The 7,537-nt window shown below is 53.6% G+C and overlaps 1 protein-coding gene across 1 annotated transcript in view; it reads left to right on the top strand.

Moving 5' to 3' along the window:
• NATD1 (N-acetyltransferase domain containing 1) overlaps positions 1-7,537 on the top strand; it is a 37,782-nt gene that overhangs the window by 625 nt on the left and 29,620 nt on the right. The gene's annotated exons all lie outside the window — the stretch shown is intronic.

Below are 7,537 nucleotides of genomic sequence, written 5' to 3'. Positions count from 1 at the left end.
TGGGGCGTGGGGCGGTCCTCCCCCTGTGGGGGGGGGGGGGGGTTGGGACTTGCTTGCTTGATTCTCCTCTTTTAATTATTATTATGACTCTTCCCCCCCCCCCCCGTTCCTGCTGCAGTGAGATTGGTTATGCAACAGATTAGCAGCGGTGTCAGACCCTTAGCAACTGGAAACAGGGAGGCTGTGGGAGGGAGAGGGAGAAGGGGTAAGAAACTGCATGCCCGCTTTTAACGCCTCCCCCCCCCTTCTGCCTCCTGTGTAGCTTCTCCTGACTTCCTCCAGTTCTCCTGCTGTGTTGGTTACCCTCTGGTTGACAGGGGACCACCTGTCCTTGCCGGATCTATTTATAAACGAGGCTGACATTGGAACCCCCCCTTTTTTTTCAACACCCCCCCTCCAGTGCAAATGCACTTAATTCAAACATTCCTCCTGCCTTGCTTCAGAACTGTGGCTTTGGGTCATTCTGTAAAGAGCCGGTGGTTTTAAATCTAGGTTTTTGCAACTTGTATTATTATGTTACTAAGGGAGAAGGGATGTAAATTAAGTCGGGGCTCAGCTGGGCATGGAACCTGAACCTCCTGCGTGAGCTCGGGAGTACAGAACCAAATAACTGAGTTCGAGAAGGGTTGTTTGGAGCAAGGTTTTACAGCGCGAGGCTGGGGTCCTGTTTTCGGCAACAGGACTGCATGCTGTTCATTGTATTAAAGCAGGATGTGTTCATTGCATTAAAGCAGGAAAAGTACTCATGAACATGTGCGGAGTGCCTCTTTTCATCACTAAGTAGTTGCAAGGAGATGGTGGGAAGTGGCATCAAGTTGTAGCTGACCCGTTGGGAACAGGGGTGCTTTGCCATTGCCTGCCTCTGCATAGCAACCCTGGACTTCCTTGGCGGTGTCCCATCCAAGGACTAACCAGGGCCGGCTCTGCTAAGCTGATCTGACTAGACTGGGCCATTCAGGCACCCTGTAAAGGGTGGCGAGTACCCTTGGGCATGTGCAGAGAGCCTCATTTCATCCCAGAGTAACTGAAGGTGCTCCCGTATACCCCTGAGATTATCAGGGGAGGTTTTCTGGGCAAATCTGAGGTCTCTTAATCTTGAGAATTTATCTGACAAAGGAATAAAAGTACATCGGATCTCCATCTTGGGAGTCAGGTTTTAAATGCTGTTTCTCCCCCAGCTCCCATTATGGCAGAAGGTATATCATAATCCTGCGGTGGGCGGCTGGCCCGATTTCTGGTGCTGGATCCTTGCTGGGTTCTTGCAAGGAGTGCTAATAGATTGTCTAACACACACACACACCCAATCAAGGCACTTTTGACATGGTTAAGGAAGAGGGTGGCTTTGCTGTGAGATGCTCTTGCAGGCATTATTAACATTTTGGTATAGCTTTGCAAATCTGTAATGCCATATTGGATCATGGGCAGTGTTCCCTTTAAGCTGAGTTTCATGTGAGCTAGCTCACAGTTTTTAGCCGCTGGCTCACACATTTTTGTCTTAGCCAGGGTCATTTCCTGCAGGAGCAGAGCTCTGGCAGTAAAGAGCCCAGGGGGCGGGCACATGCAACAAGCCCTACCCCCTGCTCCCAACAGCCCTCAGTCAGAGCAAGAAGCAGCCAGGTAAATTGTAGAGCTCCCCCGGCCCCAAACAGTCCCGGTGCCCCTTTAAGACCAAGTTTTATGCAGGTACAAGCTCTCCCCCCTCTGCGAGGACAGATCTGCCCGTCCCCCCCCCCCCAATAGCTTAGCAATTCAAAACAGTCCAGTGGAGCTTGAGCAGTGGGTGTTGCCTTCTGACACACTTCTGGTGATGTCAGGGGGTGTGGCATATGGCTAATGTGGCTAATGTGTTATGCTAATGAGCTTCTGCACCTCTTTTTCTACAAAATGACCCCTGGTCTTAGCTCAAGAAGGATGGCTCCAGAGCAAACTAATTTATGCAGCAGCCAAATCCCTCACTCACAACTTTAATGCCAGCAGCTCACAAAGTAGAATTTTTGCTCACAACACTCCACAGCTTAGAGGTATTCTACCCCTCCCCCCGAAAAAGACAGGGTATAAAATTCAGGTCTCCCCACCCCTGAACTACCGGCTTTCTTCACCCACTGGCTGGTTCTACATATGGAAAACCTGAATGCTTCCGTAAGGGCCGGGTGTTTGTGAGGAAGATGATTTGTTCCAAGTTCCCGCTGTGTGTCACGTTGAAGCTGACCTCTGCTCGGGTGGCGTTTTGTGTGTGTGAGTGCAGTAGTTGTGGCCTGCAGTGCGCCTCTTGGGGGACCAGCTCCATTGGTTGATAGGCTTGTTCCTGGGTTCTCAGTGCAAGGCAAGGAAGGCCAGGCCAGGCCTTGGGCTTAGTAGCAGGCTCATAGAATCCAGTGGCCCTGGTGGGGACAGAAGAGACCAAGGGGTGTCCCTCAGTGTTGCCAGTTTCCTGGATCTGTGGGAGACATTATAGCCTGCAGAGAGGGAAGGGCCTCCCACTGATATTCTCCTGCTCTGCTCTGCTTCTGCAGAAACCCCCACAGACCGTACCCCGAGGGGAGCTTAGGGGAGGGGCAGCCTGGTGCATGGGTTCGTGGGAGCCCCCTAGAAAGCTCTGGGTGGGGGAATTCCTGGAGATTTTAGGGGTGGAGCTTGGGCAGGTTGGGGTTTGGGAGGAAGGACTTCAGCAGGGTATATATAATGCCATAGAGCCCACTCTCCGAAGGAGCCGTTTTCTCCAGAGGAACTGATCTCTGTTGGCTGGAGAATGGCTGTACTTCCAGGCAGTCTCCGGCCACCACCTGGAGGTTGGCCACCCTACCTCTAGAAGGTCGTGGAGGGTGACCTTTGGCCTAGGCTACTTTGCAGGGGGGTTGTTGCAAGGATAAAATGGAGGAAAGGAGGACAATGGTGTAAAGCCAATTTGAGTCTGCATTGGAGACCTAATGAAGAAGAAGAAGAGGAGGAGATTGGATTTATACCCTGCCCTTCACTACTCAAAGGTGGCCGACAAACTCCCTTCCCCTCCCCACAACAGAGATCCTGTGAGGTCGGTGGGGCTGAGAGAGCTCTGGACAGAAACTGCTCTTTTTCAAGAACAGCTGTGCCAGAACTATGGCTTGCTGCAAATGGAGGAGCGGGGAATCAAACCTGGTTCTCCCAGATTAGAGTCTGTGCACTTAACCACTACACCAAATGAGTAAACAAGTCCTTCTTGGTGGGCCCTTGATGACCATTAAATAGGGTTGCCAATCTCCAGCTGGTGGCTGGAGATCTGGGATTACAACTGACCTCTATGTGTCTGAGATCCGTTCCCCTGGAGAAAATGGCTGCTTTGGAAGGTGGACTCTATGGCATTATACCCCATTGTAGTCGTCCTCCCCCTTCCTCAAGCTCCACCCCCCCAAATCACCAGGTATTTCCCAACCCGGAACTGGCAACCCTACCCTTAAAGGGAACTCTAACAAATTTTGCCTGCCCGGAGGCAATTCTCACTGGCTATAAGGAAGCAAGCAAATGTCTCTTTAAAATCCTCGGCTAAAATATAATTTCTGTTTTGGGTTAAAAAATTTTTTTTAAAGGTCCTATCCTCTAGCCTTACACAAATTGCAGGGTGTATTGAAATGGATAAACAATTCAAAAATTACATACCCAGGAGGAGACTTTGTTCATAAACTGCTAACAATAGAAAAAGTACAGATTTTATTTTTTCCCCCTCTGCCCTCTCCCCCTCCCCTTAAAACCACTAAGTGTCACATACTGTTTTTCCGGCTTAACAATGGGTGAAAGTAAACAGCGAATGAATCTCGCTGGATGGCTGAAAGCTACAGAGAAAACACTCAAGCCGAACAGTCTCTCTTTAAATAGCGCAAGGTTAAAATAGTTTCGCAGTGATGGATTCCCGCAGGAAATCTGCTGAGCTGTAAATCAGCTGGATTGTTTTTTTAAAAAAAGTATACAAGCTAAAAGGTATTGTAATAGGACGCTTAATTTCTCTAGCTCAGAAAAGAGACGGTTGAAAGGGTGTGGGGGTAATGATATATGTTTACATAAGAAAATGAACAGATGTTAACCAGGTTCCTGAACCTAAAACTAGACGCACTGGGAACACAATGGAATTAATGTCCCTCTGGTTTTAGGAGTGCTTTGCCGTGAGCAGTTGAATTGACTGTGGAACTCGGTGCCACCAGAGAACCAAGCAGGGCAGCTGGATTCCAAAAGGGACTGACACAGTGTAACAGCAGCCTTGGGAGAAGAAGCCAAGGCTCCCGGTGTTAGTTGTTTTTCAACAGAAATTGAGAATATCTGTTATTCTTTTAAATGCGTGGAGTAAATATTTACAGGGCATATTCAATTGTTAGCCTGTATTAGATTTGCTAACAATTGAATATGCCCTGTAAATATGCCCTGTTCCCTGGAAGGCCAGATGCTGAAGCTGAAGCTCAAATACTTTGACCACCAAATGAGAAGGGAGCACTCACTGGAGAAGACCCTGATGCTGGGAAAGATTGAAGGTCAAAGAAGAAGGGGGCGCCAAAGAATGAGATGGTTAGACAGTGTTATCGACGCAACTAACATAAAATTAAGCAAACTCCGGAGCTCAGCTGAAGACAGGAGGGCCTGGCGTGATGTGGTCCACGGGGTCATGAAGAGTCGGATTTGACTGTGTGTAATGTATCCGCCATTACCACGTGCGCGACCGTTGGGCCATGCGGTCTACCGGCCTGTGAGCCGGCTATCCTTGTCTTGTTCTTCACTAATAAAGTACTCTTGCTGAATCACTCCACGTTTCCGAGTACTTTTTACTGGCGACGAAGGTGGGATTCTACCCTTCCTGAACAGACCCGGAGGAGACCAAGCCGCACCGAGCACCGATCGCTACCGACGCCGCAGCCCCACCGCTCGCCGGAGGTCATCGCTCGGCACCTCGCTCCGTAAACCGCCGGCCGCACCTTGCCACGCCGCGCAACTCGTCCCTCGGCAACCGCTCAACGCAGCTCGCATCACCTTGCCGGCTCCACCTAGCCACGCCGCGCCTCACTCCGCCAACGGCTCAACCCCCAAGCACTGCGCCTCGCCAGCTCCGACACGCCGCGCTCGCTAGCCCTGCCAGCTCGCTCTACCGCGCCTCGCCTCGCCGCAACCTCCGGCACCACCGCGCAGCTCCACGCAGCCCCTCGCCTTCCGGCAAGCTCACTCGCCTCTCCTCGCTGCCTCGCCGCATCTTGTCTCCACGTGGCCTCCCGTGCCTCGTCAGCAGCCCCAAAAGCGTAACCGCGGACAAGCGCAGATGCCATAATGTCCACTTAATCCGCTCTTTCGGGTGCCGCCGCAGCAGCCACCTCCGCCGGAACCCCTCACGAGGGCATCGCTCCCTTCGACCTGGCACACCCCGAGCGATGGACCACTTGGGTGATGATCCTCAAAAACTACCTCGCATGTTTACGGGTCACCGACGCAGGTATGAAGAGGTCTCAGTTCATACGCCTTTATGCAGGACCTGATTTCGCCCAAGGAAGTGGAGGGGGAGAGCTTTGATGACATCATTGCGGCCCTCACCGCTCACCTCGCTCCGAAGCCCACAAAGTTTGCAGAACGCATGGACTTTTTCGCTAAAGTCCAAGGCTCGGAGGAGAAAGCTGCCGACTTCCTGGCAACTCTGTGCAAGGCCGCCACGCAGTGCGCTTTTCCCAGCCTGGAAGACACACTGCTCAACCAGTTCTTGGTGGGTCTTCGAGAGGCAAAACTGAGGAGGCGTCTGATCAGAGAGGACAACCTCACACTGGCACAGGCTTTAAAGGACGCGGCGGCTTTCGAAAAAGCGCATCCAGCACGCAGAGGACACCAGGTCCATCGCACAGGCCGTCTCGGAGTCGGCTGACTCCGAGGACGACGAGGTATTGAAGATCCACCATCAACCCTCGCAACCGCATCGCTCAAGAGGGGCCCCGCAAACGAGGACACCGGAGCCAGCCCCACCATGTGCCAGCTGCGGGGAGGCGCACGAACGCCGGAACTGCCGTTTCCGGGACGCCATCTGCCGGTTCTGCAACAAGCAGGGCCACATCGCGAAGATCTGCCGCAGCCGCCGTCAGCAGCCCAGGAAGTCCACCCACCAGATGGAGCTGATCCACACCGTGGACCTACACTCGCTCGACCTTCACGCCGTCGACCACCAGCCCCAGCCCCAGGTAGGCGACTTGCCCCGCAAGGGCCGGAACAAGGTCCACGTTTCAGTCCGGATAGAGGGGTCCCCCTGTAGCATGGAGTTGGATACCGGCTCCGAGTTTACCATAATCTCGGAGGAGACACTGCGGAAAGTGTGTCCCAAAGGGGGGCCCCCTCTGCACAAACCACACTTTAAACTGCAGGATTTCAATAAGAATCCAGTGGTTGTGCGGGGCTGGGGCAAGTTCATGGTGGAGTTCCAGGATTTCAAAGGGCACCTGGACATACTGGTGGTGGGCGGCCGGCTTTCCAGCCTCTTAGGTATGTCCTGGTTTAAGCCGCTGGGCTTGACCATCGGGGGAATCCACCAGTTGCAGCAGGTCGACTTCATGGACGTGTGCAACGAGTTCCCACAAGTTTTTGATGGTTCTCTCGGCAAGTTCACAGGGCCACCCATCTCCCTGGACCTAGATCCAGCGGTCCGCCCCATCTGGATAAAGGATAGGCATCCGCCCCTAATGATGAGGCCGAGGATCGAGGCAGAACTGGACTGACTGGTGGCCCAAGGAGTGCTGGAACCGGTAGCGTCTGCCCATTGGGAAACCCCCATAGTCACTCCGGTGAAGCCGAACGAGGACGTTCGGATCTGCGCGGACTATAAGTGCACCCTGAACAAGGCCCTGCAAGACCACGCCTACCCCGTCCCCGTGGTCAGCCACGTGCTGGCCGCCCTATCGGGGGCCCGCATCTTCGGAAAGCTGGACCTGGCGCAGGCCTACCAGCAGTTGCCGGTGGACGCCGCCACGGCGGAAGCCCAGTCTATAGCCACACATAAGGGGGCTTTCAAGGTCCACCGGCTCCAGTTCGGGGTTTCCGTGGCCCCGGGGATCTTTCAATCTTTTATGGACTCTCTCCTTAAAGATATCCTGGGAGTTCAGCCCTTTTTAGACGACGTGTTGATCGCCGCCCCCGATGCCGCCGCCTTCACCGACCGCCTCCGCACCGTTCTTCAACGTTTCGACCGAGCCGGGCTGAAGGTGAAACGGGAAAAGTGCCTGCTGGGAGTCCCCAAGGTGGAGTTCCTGGGATTCGTCCTTTTTAGACGACGTGTTGATCGCCGCCCCCGATGCCGCCGCCTTCACCGACCGCCTCCGCACCGTTCTTCAACGTTTCGACCGAGCCGGGCTGAAGGTGAAACGGGAAAAGTGCCTGCTGGGAGTCCCCAAGGTGGAGTTCCTGGGATTCGTGGTGGACGCACAGGGCATCCATCCCACGGCGGAGAAAACTGCGGCAATCTCGAACACTCCGGCTCCCACTTCCAAGACCGAACTTCAGGCCTTCTTGGGCCTACTTAATTTTTACCATTCCTTTCTCCCTCTAAAAGCAG

This window comes from Gekko japonicus, unplaced genomic scaffold, assembly GCF_001447785.1.
Source record: "Gekko japonicus isolate JY-2015 unplaced genomic scaffold, Gekko_japonicus_V1.1 scaffold869, whole genome shotgun sequence".
NCBI classification, from domain to species: domain Eukaryota; kingdom Metazoa; phylum Chordata; class Lepidosauria; order Squamata; family Gekkonidae; genus Gekko; species Gekko japonicus.
The sequence above is the reverse complement of the archived record's forward strand: the minus strand, read 5'-3'. Positions and strand labels throughout refer to the sequence as shown.